This window comes from Equus asinus, chromosome 11, assembly GCF_041296235.1.
Source record: "Equus asinus isolate D_3611 breed Donkey chromosome 11, EquAss-T2T_v2, whole genome shotgun sequence".
NCBI lineage: Eukaryota > Metazoa > Chordata > Mammalia > Perissodactyla > Equidae > Equus > Equus asinus.
The window spans coordinates 37,537,190-37,554,625 of NC_091800.1; positions in this window are offsets into that span (position 1 = coordinate 37,537,190).

Here is a 17,436-nt window from a genome sequence, read left to right on the forward strand (position 1 = left end):
TGGCTAGAATAAGAGCCAACAATTCAAAAAGAGTTTCTAATTTGGTCGTTGCCTTTTCCTCTCCTTTCTCTTCTAAGTATCCAATGGTGACTAAATACTCAGAGTTGCATAAAACACACTCAAAAGGAACACAGAAAGGAAATAAAATGCTGTAGAGAAAAAAAATTAAGCACAAAATCAATCATTTAACTAATGGACTTTTTCTCTGAACAAAAGGTCAGGGTTTCTCACACATTAGTTGATTTTTTTTTTCAATTATTAGCCTAGATAGAAGACTCTTGTGTAGAGCTCTCAGATAATACATTTACAAGAATCTTATGTTTTATTGTAATTCACAGAGCCAGCTGTGTCTGATTCATCCTGGTCTTTTTAATCTGGGCTGAAAACAGAGAAAGTTGGCACAGTTCATCTTCAGTACATTAAGACAGCACATTAATCCTCTCTATCCCTCAATAGCTCCAACTCTCATGTTTAAAAATCTATATTAGCAACTCAAATGTTTTTTACACTTAAAAATACACATGTATATATATTTACAAATGACTCCAAACAAGAACGATGCCAAAATTACTTCCGTGGAAAAGGTCGTTTTTCTGGGCTTAGATATGCAGAAAACTTTAGCTTCCCAGCGTAGAAAACATTCTGGTAAGGTACCCAGGGAATAAAACAGCAGTATGATTCAAATAAGGTAGAAATATTGATAATCAAATAAAACTTTTTAACCCAGGTTTATACATTGATATTTAGTTTTCTTTGCTCCATAATTTTTATTAGTCTTCCATAAGACTCCTGAATTAGCCTATGAGCAAATCCAAATTAATGAATACATTTCTATCTAACACATACTAAAGAAGGAAGGAAGTGGAGGGGGAAAATAATCTTATGCTATCTCTGCCATATTTTTACACTTGTGTAAGATTAGTTCTTTCTTCTTGAATACGCCTTTACAAGAAATGACCAAAATTGATATTATTAAATTTTAAATAAGGAATCATGGACTAAAAAAGTCCATTGAAATTCCTTTTTCATTTTTTTTAAAGAGGTGGAATTTATAATGTAAAATAATTAATTTCTGTCACACGTTTAAAGCCAGAATTCAATCTATGATGCGCTGAACGCTAATACATGTGTTGCATAAAATCTGTTGCTGGGCTTGCATGGGATTCACAGACATGGCTTAATCGAGACACAAAGCGATATGTGCCATGCATTCAAAATTAGGATCTGGCCCAAGGCCACTAAATTTGGCGTCCCAAGAACTGATTCTATCCTCTGCCAAGTTTCTGCAGGGGCTAGACTCACTGAATTCTGAATCACAGCCGCTAATTTCCCCTTCAACGGACTCTCTTTGAATTGTGAGAGCAGAGAAACTTGCGAGGGAACATAAAAATTGAATGGGAAATATAGAACTCTCCAAAGAAGAACATTCTAGATAATAGATGGATACACAACATGAAATATTTCCAGTTAATTCATTGTAACGTGGACTGCTTACTAGCCAGTTAACCCTCCTTTCAATTTGGTTGTTTCTTACACAGAGAGCACATTATAGGCTGCCCACGCTGCCAAACTCCAAAGAAATATTTGAGAGCTTATGACTCTTGCATACTATAAATTTACCTGACAGGTCTCACCACATTGTAAGCAATATTTTTTATTAGCCAACATTGTGGAAGAAATGGCATTTTGCCCTAATATCAAACTAACCAATTCTGTCATGGCTGGCATCTTTATCACATTATTAAATACATCAGTCAATACCACCTGGTGTAATTGAGTCCTGTTATGTAACTCAGACAGTTGTTAAAAATATGAATTTGCTTTCGAAGTCAAATCAATGGGTAGAAAAGAATATTGTTTTAATGGAATTTTAGAAAAATATGTATCACCATCGCAACTATTTCTGATTTAAAATAACAAATTGGCCCTTCCTCAGATTATGTTCAAAATCACTTATAATTGTGTTCCACTGAAAGTACCGCGTTAAGCATTTGACAATACATGATTTCAGCTTTGTGTAGCATATGCAACCTGTGAAACTAAGCACATGGAAATTACAGGGGGATCACAAATGAATGAGGTGGCAAATGTGAGAAGAACTTGAAAAGACTTGCTTAGAATGGAAAATGAGGGAGGGTAAAAACAGTTAGGAAGAGACAATTTAACAGAAGAAAAGGAAATAGTTCTTTATTTTGAATTCTTTAAAAAGAATAACTCCAAAGAAAAAGCTTAGTAAGTTTTCTGGGAGGTCAATAAAATTATTTTTAAATAAGTAGAAAAGATGCTAAGGGAGGGGAAATTTAAGGAAAAAATTGCTAGAATTTAGCTTCCTTTTCTTGCAAAGCTCATTAAAACACCTTTAAATGCCTATATAAAATAATGGCGTAGGATTAAGTGCAGTTTCCATAGGCAAAGTCAGCATTATTTTAAAAAAATCAGTACCTAATCTAGAAAAAGCAACTTAATTTCTGATTTCCCCCAAATCCTGAAACCTAACACCTGTTCCATTGTGTTTTCCAAAGAAAAGTAAAATATTCTTATAATCTTATGCAGAAAGAAAATCCCTATGAGAATTTTATTGTATTTTTAACACATCTGAACTTTTAGGAATCTGGAAGAAGAAATCTTGGTAATAGTTCACTTCGGAGCAATTTATACGTGACTCACTTTAAATAAAAATGAAGAGTTAAATGAAAGATTTTTTAACCCAAATATAAAATGTCATATAACCATGCACTTTCAATAGCATTTTACAAAAGTATATCAAGTATTAAAAAATAACCTTCTGAAAATATAAAATGTAATTTGGGTTTAAGAGACACATATTTTTAGTAATGTTTCTGCTCAATAAAAGTAGTTTAATTTCTTTTAAGACCAAATTAGACTTTTAAAAATATATATGTATCAATGTATATGTGCCTGCAAGGCCAGTTCCAAGAAAAAGAAAATGACCATCTCAGAAAAGCAATATTTCTCTAAATATTCCCTTTTAATTCTTACCATGCTCTCAGGTCTGCCGACCAAAAATCATTTAGGCATTTCTGAACATTGTGGGAGGGGAGGAGAGGGTTGCATCACCAAGTAGAGTCAGAGCTCCAGACCTTACCTGAGAACAACAGAACCGGCATGGTATTGCACTTTTAAATATCCACCGATAGACTCTGCTGAATACTTTGAAAACATGAGTCATTTACTACAAAGCCCATATGCTCGCTCTCATTAAATGTTAGATTCTTTGCTGTTTTTCTTTATCTCATTTCATCTTCTTGGCTTAGGCTTTTCTCAGGAAACTATGCTTGTTCAGTTCTCATTACTGTTTCATTTCAGAGATCTCAAGAAATAACAGCTAGATTTGACATGCAGTTCACAACTTAATATTTAGTACTTGGAAATTCAACAAGTCCACATTTGTGAGATCAGTTGGGGGTGTACATGGTACATTCAATGCTAGATCTCCAAGTAAGCAGGCTATGGCCATGTTAAGAACATCAACAAAGCTGTGTGTAAAAATGAAGAAAAAGTTTTATGGTGATTTTCATATTTGACATTTTTTAAAGGATTAAATTAATTATGGGGAGAGTAAAATGATTACTGGATCTCCTCACAAATATGTTCTGTTTTTATGATATTTTTATTTTGAATTATATATGAAGGAGTACTACGTTTAATTTTGTGTGTAAATTTCATATAATATCTATCATCTATCTATCTATCTATCTATCTATCTATCTCTCTCTCTATCCATCTATCTCCTATTGGTTCTGTTTCTCTGGAGAACCCTAACTAATGCAGGTGGTACATCACAATATTGTCAGTGCTTAGGGACACTTTGTTTAATGGTAGTTTTGGTTTAGAACAGTCAAGAACCAGGCTGGGAAATGTAACCTGAATTAATTTTGTGTCCAAGGCATGTATAAGTTGATTCTCCCAAACATCTTCATGAAAGGAGTTACCACAGGAAGTAACTACCTAGCTGTTTTAAAGGTTAAGTAGAAGTCTCTACAGTGAATGGATGGATGGAAAAATTGGTGGAAAGAATGGAATTCTGGGAAATGGAAGCAGCACATACAAAACCTGGATGCCTGAAAAATTGTGACTTGTTTAGAAAATTATATTAATAGGAAATTTCTTATTGGAATGATTGATTACTGTCAAAAAGTATGAGCCCACTGAATGATTTCCTGCAATAAACACAGTGTTACATAGGTCTGAATTTAATAACTAAAATTTTCTATGATTTTAAAAATGAAACACTACACTTTGAAAACTCTGGTAGAAAATATTCTGACATTCAAGGATATGTTTGCATATCCTAGAGAACATATGGGTCCCAACTGAGAGAAACTGTTATAGAAGGAATCTTTTATTGTGGTCATTTTAATATCCTGAGGTTATTTTTGTCCAAATTATTTTTGTTCTCCTTATCCTATTCGTCATGATATTTTCTCCAGAATATAAGCCTTAAATTGTGAGATACAATAGAATGTACTATAGAAACATAATGAAACACATGATCGAGTTTTAGCAATTGTATTTGATTTCATGAATACAAGTAGAGTTTATAGCCTTATCCACAATTCAGTTGAGAAAAAGCACATCAGCGCCATGCAGGGAACCTCCACAAGATGAGAAGGAGTTGAGGTGAAGTGATGATCTTCTAAATGAGGAAAGGTCAATGAAATTAGGCACTGCTTAACAAATCTTTATATTTCTTCATTTTGGCAAAGTTCCTAACAAGGAAGCAAGAAGTGGCATTGAAGTGTCTCATTCTCACCTTGATGAGCCCTTAAAATGTAATTTACTGTTGCTCTCAATTATTACATATTCCACAAGTGTTGACTATTTTTGGCTTACAGCAGCCTCATAGTCAAATGATGATGAATGGATATAATGATCTGTTCTGTTTTAACAAATATCTAGTGTTAAAGCAAAATAAGATAGACTAATCTGTATGACTCCCACACAAAGTTTTAATAAACTGCCACAACCATGTGCTAAAACTAGAGTGAAAGTTATTCCAAGAAGACAGATATTTTTCCAAGGAAATAAGTGATTCCTTCAAAAGGAAGTGATAATTTGGCATGTTTTCCAAATGTGTTATTTGTATTAATTATCTAGATTCTAGAAGGTCTTACTTCATATTGCTAAGAAACTTGGTAACTAGCAATGAATTCAAATGTCCTGAGTATGGCAAGCATTCCCCAATTACACTTTGTTGAAACTACTTTTTCTGAAGTTATGTCATATGTGCCACATGTATCTCATAATATATGTGTGTCTATATATTTTGGCTGTTTAAGGTCTACATGGTGGCCAAAAGCAAAGCAACAAAACAAAGCAAAAACTAACTGAAAAACATTGGCAGGGAAGACGATACATATGGATGTGGGTGGCAGTGTTTGGACAACAGATCTGGTCGTCCCTAAGGGAACATTTCAGGAAAAAAAAAAAAATATTTATACCAAAGTAGTGCATTGTGTTACATTGAGTGAGGGTTTCTACCAAATACTTGTATTTGCTATTGAATTATAACCTTTGCCGTTGCTGGCTGGGTACCCTTGGATCTCATTTGTGAGATAGAATTTTGGGTGCTGAGTTGTTCGCTGTTTGTTCCACACATTTTAAATTTCATATCTCATGTGTAGAGTTAATTTAAAAACATTGAGTTTGTATTATCTCTCTATATTGAACAATGTGAATATCTATATTTATTTATTTCACCAGTTCCATCACTTGGGCTAGAAGCAAACAAGCAGAATGAATATATTTGAGATTCACTATGGGATAAGTCCTAAAATGCTCATTTCTTTTATTTTATTCTCATCTAAAAGTTTCTCCACTTCAAATATAAGAGATATAATTAGAGATCATTTATTAAGAGCACAGGCTTTGAAATCAGAGGGATACATGTGCAAATCTACTTCAAGCTCTTGCAAATGGAGTGAACTTGAGCAATTTATTTAAATTATCTAAGTTACAGTTTTTCATTCATATGATTATGCCTACTTCATTAGGTTATTATGCAGATAAAATTGATAATCTTTATGATATAATATACATACAACGCAGTGCCTGGTTCATAGTAATTTCTTTTTAAATGGTAGTGCTGATTATTAAGTAATCCCTTTATAATTGAAGTTATTTCCAAACAAAAAACTCACGTTGAGCTTCAAGGAAATATGTTAGATCCTATGTAAAATAAAAAGATGATGAACGTAAGAGAATCTTAGCTATATAACAACTGTATACAGAAGTACTAAGGAAGGTGGAGAGAGACACTGTTTCAATTAACATATTTTATCCCATTTGATTTTAAAAATAAATGCTTTGTTATATATTATTATCACTATCTCTTTTTTTAATGGGTAAGAAAACTGAAACTTAGACAAGTTAATCCACACAAGATTCTAACCAAGGCCCAGTTTTGAAATATGTGCTGTCCCATGAATATGTTCTCTTTGTCTGGATGAATTCTACCCAAGGAGCTGGGGAACCCCTTCACATGTTAAAGGATGTACTATTCAAACTAGACCTACATGAGACTAAATGAGTAGGAAGAAGGAAGAAAATTGTAGGATAAGGGACTACTAAGAGCAAAGGCAAATTTGGCTGATACGTTATAGATTATTTGGAAGATATTTCATTGATTATTATATTAGGAAGTACATTTATGTGATTGGAATATGGACTGTGGGAGGTTGAACTAGAATGTAATATTCAAATTGTGCTAGATTTGGATGACCTTGAATGCTTTGTTATGAGTTTGTACTTCATACTGAAGTTGATCATGAAAGGTTTTTAAACTACCCATCAGACACATAATGTGTGATGGAGTAACACACAGAGTGAATTGGTAAGGCAATTGACCTGATAAGAAATCATAATATCCTTAATAGTTCTTTACAGGTATCAAAGTACTTTTGCAAATCTCATGATGTTGTTTCCTGCCTCAAGAGAAAATTGGAGCAATCAAAAGAGAAAATAGCATATGTACCCACATACTCTGCCTCCTTCACTGTCACCATGGATGATCCCTCAGGTCTCCCATGCAAACCAATTCCATCATTTCTGCATCAAATTTTATCTTCTCAGGGACTTCACTCCAGGCAATTCTTGTCACTCTCTTCTGAATCATCAATGGTTGGCTCTCTGTTGAGCACTGCAATTAGCAAACAAATGTGTTGTTATTTATAAACACATACACACACACAAACATATTTCTCCTGATCCTACTTCCCCCACCAGTTATTGCATATTTTGTTGTTGCTCCTCCCATTTACAATGAAAGTCCTTGGACAAATTGTCTATACTCTGTCTCCAAATCTTCTCTTCTCATTCCCTCTGAAGTCTAATCCAATTAGGCTTTTTCTCCCTTCTCTCATTCCCATGACACTGCTCTTGGCAAGGTTGCAGAATCCAAAGTTGAATTCCAGGTTGTTGAATACAATGGTCAATTACACTAGCAGCATTTCATGTAGTTGATCACTTCTGTCCTTTCTCATTGATACATTTCTTTACTTGGATTCCAAGACTCTCTTGGTTTTCTTTCTGACACTGATTGATCCTTCAGTATCATTGCTGATTTCCACTTTTCTCCATAAACTCAATTCTACGGCACCTCAGAATTTAGTCTTTGGAGTACTTCTCTCCCTATATGCATTCTTTTAGTGGTCTCCTCTGGTCTCACAGCTTTAGTCAATGTGTAAATGATTCCTAAATTTACAGCTGTAGCCTAGATCTCTCTCTCTCTACATTCCAATTCCATATATCCAGCTCCTTCCTTGATATCTCTACTTGCTATGTCTAACTGATATCTTAAACTCAGTACATTCAAAAACTGAACTCTCACCTCCACAATTAAGTTGTCAGAAAGATAATCATTTGCTAGTTGCAGAGGGGGAAAAAAGTCTTCTCAACAGAGATCTTGTGGTCTTAGCCTTAACTGAGCCATCAAACTTAGCATCACTAATAGTGAGACAATGTGATGTCATGTGCCTCCTGATACACGTAATATAAAGGACCCAGAATTATGTATGATATATTCTTACCAAAAAAAATGTTTTTAATTTAAATCAAGATCTCAAACCTAACATTCACTGTACAGAAAATTCCGGAGATAGAGGAATAGATTCAAAGAAACTATAAGGAAACGATCAGGCAAATTCAGAATATGGGATATTTAAAGGTAATTGGCCTGGTTTCTTTAAAATTCAATATCCTGCTTAAAAAAAAAGAAAATTTAGTGAGCACATTCTGTCAAAAAGAGGCCAAAGAGACAACATAATAAAAAGCAATGTGATTATGTTTTGGATTTGATGTGTATTTAGGGTTAAATGTTAAGATGGCTGCAATTTATTTTTAAAAGATTCAAGATAGATATTAAGGAAATTAGATACAATGTTAATTACTGACTCTGGGGATATGAATGTCTAATACACTACTATTTGAAGTTTTCCGTCTCAAAAATTTCTAATTTCATAGTGGGAGGAAAAAGAGCAGATAGCAAGAAACCTGGAGATGAGAAACAAGGGTGGTCACTGTAAACCCCGGCTTGGAGTTACTCAACACCTGAATTCCCGTGTGCTATGAAAGCTCCTCTTGTAGTTATTTCAGGAATAAGAAATTTTCTCCTTCTTCTTTACCGAAACCAGTAACTTTGGGAACTTTCATACAAAGACAAAAAGGGCTGGAATTTCTGCTTCATAAAGGAATTTTAGAGAAACAGTGAGTTCAGTAAGAAAATAACTTGGTAAATAAAAACAGTTTATTATTTAACAAAATACCTATATTATTCACTTTCCCTAAAAAATAAATCTTTTCAAGGAATTTGAAGAAACATGAAGGAAGTATCTTTATGCCACTAAAGTGGTGATTTAAAAATGAACATGAGGTGTTAACGCTTTCCAGGGCATTGAAAATTCTTGGTGTTTTTGAATTAATTTTCATAGCATTTAAAGTTTATAAAATGGTTTTGCACACACATATTTCTTGGAGTAGAAAGAACAGACGTGATGATGTATGTGCTTGAAGCCTATTAATCTTATAATATGAAATGTTTGTCCTCACAACCCTCCAGCTGTCTGTGTATCTCTGCTCTAGAACTTCTGTTTCTCTAATATTATGATGTAATATAAAATAGCAAATGCTAAGTAAAGGCCGGCTATGTAATAGGCACTGTTATAAGTACTGTATTGTTTTTCAGCTGTTTATTCCTTATGATATTCCTATGTAGTTATGTATTATTGTTACTTTAATTACACCAATGAGTAAAACTGACATTCAGAGCTTTCATAACTTGCTCAAGGATATTCAAATGGTAAGGACGAAATCACAGTTTGAATCCACCCCGTGAAACTTTGGAGGTCATACCCGTAACCACTCTATGTTCGTACCTCTACCGAAGGAGAGGCAAGATAAGATTAGACTAACAGGCAAATAAAAGAGGAAATGGTAAATAAGATGGCAAATTTTGGATTTTGGAACAGACTCCAATCAGATTCACTGCTTTAAGTGACAAAACTGCAGACTAGGGACAAAGCTGGAGTAAAGGAACTCGAAGACTGCATAACTGAGCCTTCTGAGCTCAAGTTGGAGAGCTGCAATGCCCAGCACCAGGTTGTTACTTTCTAATGTGAATGACCATTGTGCCATGTACACAACAAAGGGTACTGTGGTCACTACATCAAAAGACTCAATTTGTCTGACCTTGGAGGCCTGAGGAACTTGAAGGCAGTCTGTAAAGTAACTGGAGGAGTTGACAGCCATCTGGCTTAAGAAAATGTCAGGAGTAAAACAGGATTACACAGTTCAACCGGGCCCGCCCCTAAGTTTTACTTCTCATAGCCTCTGTATTTTGCATGTGAAATTGAGATTTAGAATTGTGTTACTTCAAGATGAGTTGTAAAGCAGAGTAGGAAATACTCTTCATTTCATCCTCCTCTCTTTCACTGAGGTAAATAGAACACGTAATAGGTCTGCCAAGAGTCAATTAACATTTTTCTGTCTTTTAATATTATGCCCTGAATGTAGAAAGCCAATCTGAATAGATCAGGATTATCAGGCCAGCTTTCTTCAATAACAGAATGTGTGTTTCCTACTTAGGATTTTGCCATAATCACTTCATCTTCACTTTGCCTGTGTAGACACAGCTGGCATTAACTTTTATGGGGTGTGAAATTAAGCAAAGTGGAACTAATTGAAGTGTTAGTCAACACTGTACTCAAATTGAATAAAGCAAGATTAATATTGGCTCAGGTAATAATTGAAATACACATCTCATTCCAGATAATCTTATCTTCAAAGTAATCAATGTGTTCTATGTCATAAGACATGGAGCAAATATGTTTATGTATGTATATAAATGTATGTACGTATCCATCCACTTATCATCTATATGTCTACAGATAGGCATGCATATGTGTGTAAATATATTATCTAAGAATCTGACTATACCATTAGCTTATAGCACTATAGAGGAACAGTATAGCCTAATGTTGAACATAGCTTTTGAATCAGACAGATTTAGGTTCAAACTTAACTGTGCAACCTTTAGCAATTCATTGTCTGCAAAATAAGGATAGTAATATATATTTCTTATGTTAAATAATGACCATAAAGCACTTAATATAATGCCTGGACAGACCATGAACTCAATAAATGGTGCCATATTAAGGGGAAAAAACAATGACTCGGTCAAATAAAACATGTAAACCTATATCTATAAAAATATATTCAGTTACGCTACCTATCATACCTCATTTCCTAATTTACTTCTCAGGGTGTAGTCAGGACAACCTAATAATTCTCAATGGGGGACAATTTTGACTCTGAAGGGACACTTGGCAATGTCATTTTGGATCATCATGACTTGAGGGAGAGGGGTTGCTACTTGCATCTAGTGGATAGAGGCCAGAGGTGGTGCTAAATATGCAACAATGCACATGACAGCTGCACACATCAAATAATTATCTGGTCCAAAATGTCCATAGCATAGACATTGAGAAACTCAGGGCTAATATTATTGTATTTTGAATTTATGGTGATCATATTTTAGCATCAATCAATAATTCGATATTTACTGAATGTCTACCATATGTCAGACTGAGTATTGACTACACAGTATTTGTAGAAGGCAGGGCCTTTTTCCTCATGGCGATTACAGTTTAGTCTCTCTTCCATCCTCAAATGTTCTCTCTATCAGGTTATACCATTTTTTCAGAAATTCCAGAAAGTCATTTGCGACCTCTCCAATCTTCACTAATCTTCTCTTTTCTAAATGTCCACAGCACTAGTGGTCTGTATCACACTTTAGTACCTACTTATATGCCATCATGGATTGTTCCCTAATTATCTTTATGTACACCAATTTTACTTCCACAAAAAACCTTAATTAGGAACCACAGCTATTTTCCAAAATCCTTATTTACTGATTAATTTACATAGCAGTGTGAATTCTTCATTCATGTATTTAGATGTGCAAAAATCTAGCTTTATTTTTTTTCTCTAATTGAAGTAAATTTTTATAATGAGCCATTTTACCTGGTAATAAAAAAACTTCATGTCACCAATTCAGGATAAATTGAATTGCTTGAGAGTTTCCCCAGTTGTTTCAGGACAAATTTGATCAATCACAGCTCTACACCCTCCCAACTTCTCCCTAGGAAGTCATCTAGGTTCTGAGAAATCTGTGTGACCTGGTGTGGGGAGGCAGATGTCTGAACACCTCATAGTTTTCTTATCTCAGCTGAAAAGACATGGTCTGCTAGTTCAGGCCACATTCGGGCATGAAAAAAGAGAGGGCTCTCCTCTCTCCCCCTCAAGGAGCAGAGAGATGCCATGAGGCTGCCCTATACCTGCCTTCTCATACTCTACTCTCCCAGGCCACTGTTACCCCTTCACCATGGTGGATGGACACATGATCTCTTCTCAGGGATACTCCCGAGCACCTACCTGCATTGTTTTACTGTCCTTTTCAATTCTCTCTCTATTTGAAATGATTCTCAAATGACCTATGTGTGTGTTATGTTTGTGTGCAGGGCAGAGAGTAGAGAAAAGGAGATTGGTAGCAAATATTTGTTCCAACCATTTCCTAGTATTTTCCTGCACCTGAAATGATACTCTTGAAACTTCTGTCTTTCCTATACCTGACGTGTCACTTTCGAAGTCTAAAGTCCAAAAATGTATGTATTCACTTTAGGGTCTGCTTTGACCGTCTGCCTGTAGGCAATGGAGAGAGCCCAGAGTAATCAGAAGTATAGGAAAAAATGAGATCTTCAAATACTCCACAAAGCCCCTTCAGCATGTGCGGCACAATGGAGCAACTGTCTCATAGCTGTTCCCACTGCCATCCTTCTGCCTCACTAATCATGCAATTAGTTCTGTTTCACCTCTGGAGTTTTCTGTATGCCTAGAAAGAATTTCAGTTTGTCTTCCTTTCTGCAGACACCCTCCTCATTCCAAACTGACTATACCGCACATTCCTGTATCCAGGAAATTACACATAAACTATTACATATCTAATGAAAACAATTGATAATTTTGCATCCAAAGAGAAAGCCTTATGTAGTTTCTTTGTTTTCTCAAATTGTAAATTTCTAAAATCAGAGCTCTTTATCTAACTGCACAGTAGCAGTTAGAACACTGTGGGAATACAACAATCAATTGCATTTATGGTTCTATATGTAATATATACAAGCATTTATACTTCTAATATAGTCTATTCCGTGAAATAAGAAAACACTTGAATTAATTTAATACACAAATTTAATATAGCTTGGGCAATGTTGTAGTTTCTTTGTAAATATTCAGTACAAAAATAAAGCCAAATATGGAAGAAGATGCATGATAACAACAGTTCTCTTATTTGAATATGTACTTTATGGGCATTTCATATTCTGCATCCTCAGTACACCCATTTAATGGCGTCATAAATATTTGAGTACTAATCTGAATCTGTTCATCCCTTTGTACAAGCAATTTCATTTTCCTTTGCTTCCTGGGATAGTACCAATTTCCCTTCTTTGCACCTCTAAACAAAAGCAATCCAATCTCCCACAATTTTTCACCTGATGCTAGTCATAAGCAGCCAGAAAAATGGAATCTTCCTGTTAATATCATCATTTGCATAGCTATTAGTATTCCAGTGCATCATTGCATCAGAGAATGAGAGAAAAAGTAATATTGTATTTTATTCAATCAAGAAACAATCAGTGTCAAAAGCCTAAAGTCCAAACCTAACCTTTTAATTAGAGCTTCCTTCCATATGGGATTGTGCTGTGAGGTGCAAAGGCTTATCCTTCAGTAAAAACAATGAGATCTTGTACTCTACAGGAGGATTCCACAGCAGAGCTACCTTTGAATGCAAGAATAGAAATTACGTGCTTGTTTCTCCAGGGAAACTTTGGTCCTGCATGCTCCTGACATCAAATATTTCTGTGAGTGTTCACTGAGGAAGTGATTGCCTGTTTTACTGCTAGATTAGGTCAGTGCTGCCATTGCAATCTGGTTCCACTTTACCAGCAAGGCAATTTCACACAATTAATTTCCTTCTTTAAAGGAAGCAATAAAGGACAGGCAATTGGAAACCTTACGACTTATAACTAAAACTCTCTACTAACTAGTGCTCACATCTGCAATCACAAATATCCCCCTCTGTGTATGCTTACACACGTGGCATTCATTTTTTAAATGATGATGGTGTTTTCACAGATTCATTGTGAACGTCCTAAAGAAATCAATCAAACAAACAGCAACAAAACAGAAAACAGTGCTTTGAAAAGCCGAGAGCTCACATTGCCTCATGGTTCTCAACTTTCTCTTAAGGTTCTTCTCTATTCTTTGGGGATTTAAGAGTTTGGTTGTAATATATTAAGGTATAAAAAAGGAGTCAAACACAGGAAAGTAACATAGTGAGAAGAGAGAGTCTTATATCTAATTCATGGGTTGGCAAACATTGTATGCATTGATTTCATAATTATTTTCCATCTTTTTTTTTAAGTTAAAAGGCCACTTAAAGTGCTGTAAAGTATAACATAAGCTCCCTTTTCTCGTATGTGGACACTTTGCATTTTGGACATCCTTTTACTGTCAATACTTACATCTGTTGTTTAAAAAGCTATTCGTGGTGCAATTGCTTTTTAAATGCAAACCCGTATGTGTGATCTCTAGAGGAACTGGTAAATTTCACCAAATGGGCATTCCTAAATTACATGCCATCTGTAGCTAGTGAAGAGAGGACTAAACCTGCTCAGCTGTGATTTTGCACCAATGTTTCCATCATTTTGATTGGCTCTAGGGAAATCAGCCATTTTGGGCATGAACTTTTCTAACCCCAACAGGTTATTATGGTCTGCTTGAGTTGCATTGGCTTGAAGAATATTATATTTTCAGCACATGTTAGAACTCATTTGGCTTTTTGAATTGGTTTCTTTACCACGTTTTACCATTATGGCATAAAATCCTTTTTTTAGGTTTCAAACTAGTGAGGAGATAGTAAAGGTAATTCTATTACCTACATAGAGTTGTTTAAACTGTTGAAAGAAAAACAAATAAACCCCCAGATTGCACATTCTAACAGTTGAATTACCTAGTAACAAATACTACATTATCCAACTGAGGCTAAAAGATCATGATGGAAAAAATGTAAGGCAGAGGGCAAATCTCAAGTACACATTTTTACCAGTGCTTCCCTGCAAGTAAAGAAGGAAGAATATTCACTCTTGTTTTCAGTTTACAAATGCAATTTTTCACACTTAATTTCTTTTCTAGCTAAAGGCTATTTTAGGCTCATATATATTAAACTGTGGATAAAGTCTCAAAACATCAACGTACAATAAAACACTCAACTGACATACTAGGTATTCTTTCAATGAAAATTGTTGAATTTTTACCTATAAAATAATTCAAAGTTAAAATAAGAACGCTGGCACATACCATTCATCCTAATCGTCTCACATCCTCCCTCTTGCTTTTAATTGATCCTAACATCTTTGTAAAGATGTTGAAATATGAACAAAGTTAAAACATTAGCAAGACAAACATTATGATGACTATATATAACAACCTAAGCATGGCAGTCATGGTATTTTTCCTGCTCCTTTCTGTAGGTAATACCTTTTGACTCATCTTAAATCAGAATAGATGACTGGTGCATGTATGTCAGCAAAAGAAGGGCCCTGTGGCAGAAGATACAGCCAGTAGAAGCTTAACATGAATCACAGTGAGATATATCACCACCAGGAATGTAGAAAACAAATGATTGAAACTAACACTTATAATCAATATGGTAGGATAGCAGTAAAGAGGGAAAAAGAGAAGACAGAAAGGAGAATGTATCCAAAGTCAAAGAATAAAAACTGGTAAAAAGGGCCAAGAGAAATGCAGGCATGAGATTCAACGCTAATTAGCAGCACATCATTTCTTTGAAGTCTTTTTGAACTTCTAGTGTCTAACCTTCCCCTTGAACCTCCCAGTGTTCAAAGGACATCTATCCAGGGTCAGTGCAGAGAACTGGCTAACCAGGACTGCAAGAGAGTAATAGAATATGAAGGAAAAAATCCAGAGTTAAAATTTTAAAAACATAAAAAAAGTTGGTACCGTGAATTGAGCCACAAGCTCTTATCAAAATAAACTTTGATCTTTACATTTTTGCTCTCATCTTTACACAGAGTGGCATCAATATATGAAATAACATTGCTGTCACTTCTTGTCTGATTTAACTTATGGTAAAAATTGCATAGGAGTATTTTAATGTAATTTTGGCTGAGAACTGGCAAAAGAGCAGGAAGAAGTTTCCAGGATGCACTGAAGAAAGAGTAAAGTTAGGTGCATGATCTCTTTCTCTCAGGTACAAGTAATGGGTCTATGACTTGGGTTACTTTTCATTCAGGAAATCCTGGATTTAAAATGTAATCAAACACCCTGGAATTTGGGGAAATTTAACATCTTTTAGCAATGATTTGCAAATCTCACAATTTTAGTTTCACAGTTGTGTTATTAATTTAACGAATGGAAAACTCACACTTAATACTGTCCTTATATTAAATACAAAACTTCACGTAAGGAAAAGAATACAGGATGTTTCCAATCATTATCTTCAAAGATTCTTGAATTATCTCCCACATAGTCTTATTAAGGAGACAGCCATTTTCTTTATACATACTCACACCCACAAATAAGGGAAATATTATAGTATTCTGTCTGATTTAAACAGCATTGAAGCTAGATATGTAGAACTTAGATATTCACAGTTAAATAGAAAACAGAATACAGAAATATACAGAGTAAGGGTGTAATAGTAAAGAATCCCAAGGGAGACAGGCAAGAGAGAGAGAGAGAGAGGGAAGCAGGACCTTGCCCCTTTGATCACACATCAGCTATCTGACCTCTCAGGAGGATAGCCAAAGTGTGGAAAGAAAAAGAGGAAAAGAGGAGGACGGTGTTATTCTGATCTTTTGAAATATGATATTTATATTCTGTAACACCAATGACCAGTATTTTGTGTAAGTCTGTTTTATAATCTCTGCTAAATTATAGATAGCCATTCAAAAGAGTTTCATGTATATAAGCAAGTGGTAAAATTGATAGCTAGGATAGAGAAGGTGAAGTCATCAATTTGTTTACTTTTTGCATAAAGGATGTCATGGGTATAGCTGTTATCATTTAAAATGTGTTTGGCAGTCTTTGGGAAGAATCTTAGAAGATTCATATCTGAGAGAAAAACGTATCGAAAAACCAGAGGGATCTAGGGGAAAGATCACTGCATTCTTCTTATTTTACTGTTCCTAGCTTCCACTACTCTTTGGTTTGATTCTACCATTTTCATTGTTAGAAAGTCCCAATTACAAGAGAAAAACGGTGTGGTGTGCATGCTGCCCTAGACATAAAAATTGCAAATATAAAGTTCTATGTGTGAAGTGTGTGTGTGTGTATTTGTTTTATGAAAGTTTAAATTATACTTTTCAGACTATTAGTTTTCTTGAGCAGAATTGCTAGAAATTGCCTATGATAGATAAGATTAAGTCCTTTTCTAGTCTCCAGTGGCAATACTATATCTTGAAAATTATTTTCAGTTCTGGAAATAAATCATTAAAAATACTATCAAAAATCAGAAAGCATTTAGAAGAAAGTAATCAAGATATTAAAAGAATACAAGTGTATTTTTTTTGTGATTTATGGCTGAAGAAACTGGGTTTAGATAGGTACAGAAAGACTAAACAACGTTAAGCTGTTTACAGTATTTGAAGAATTTAGAATTACGATATTGTTTTGTGTTTCCCCATTGGATAAAGTTAAGAACAAAATGAAGACAATAAGTGGACATTTATGACATTCAAAATTGTCCAAACATAGGATAAAAGTTACCAGTCAACAGAAGTGTTTTAAACTAGAGATGTGTTTGTTGCGTTTATTTAAATATGAAATGAATAGATGTAATAA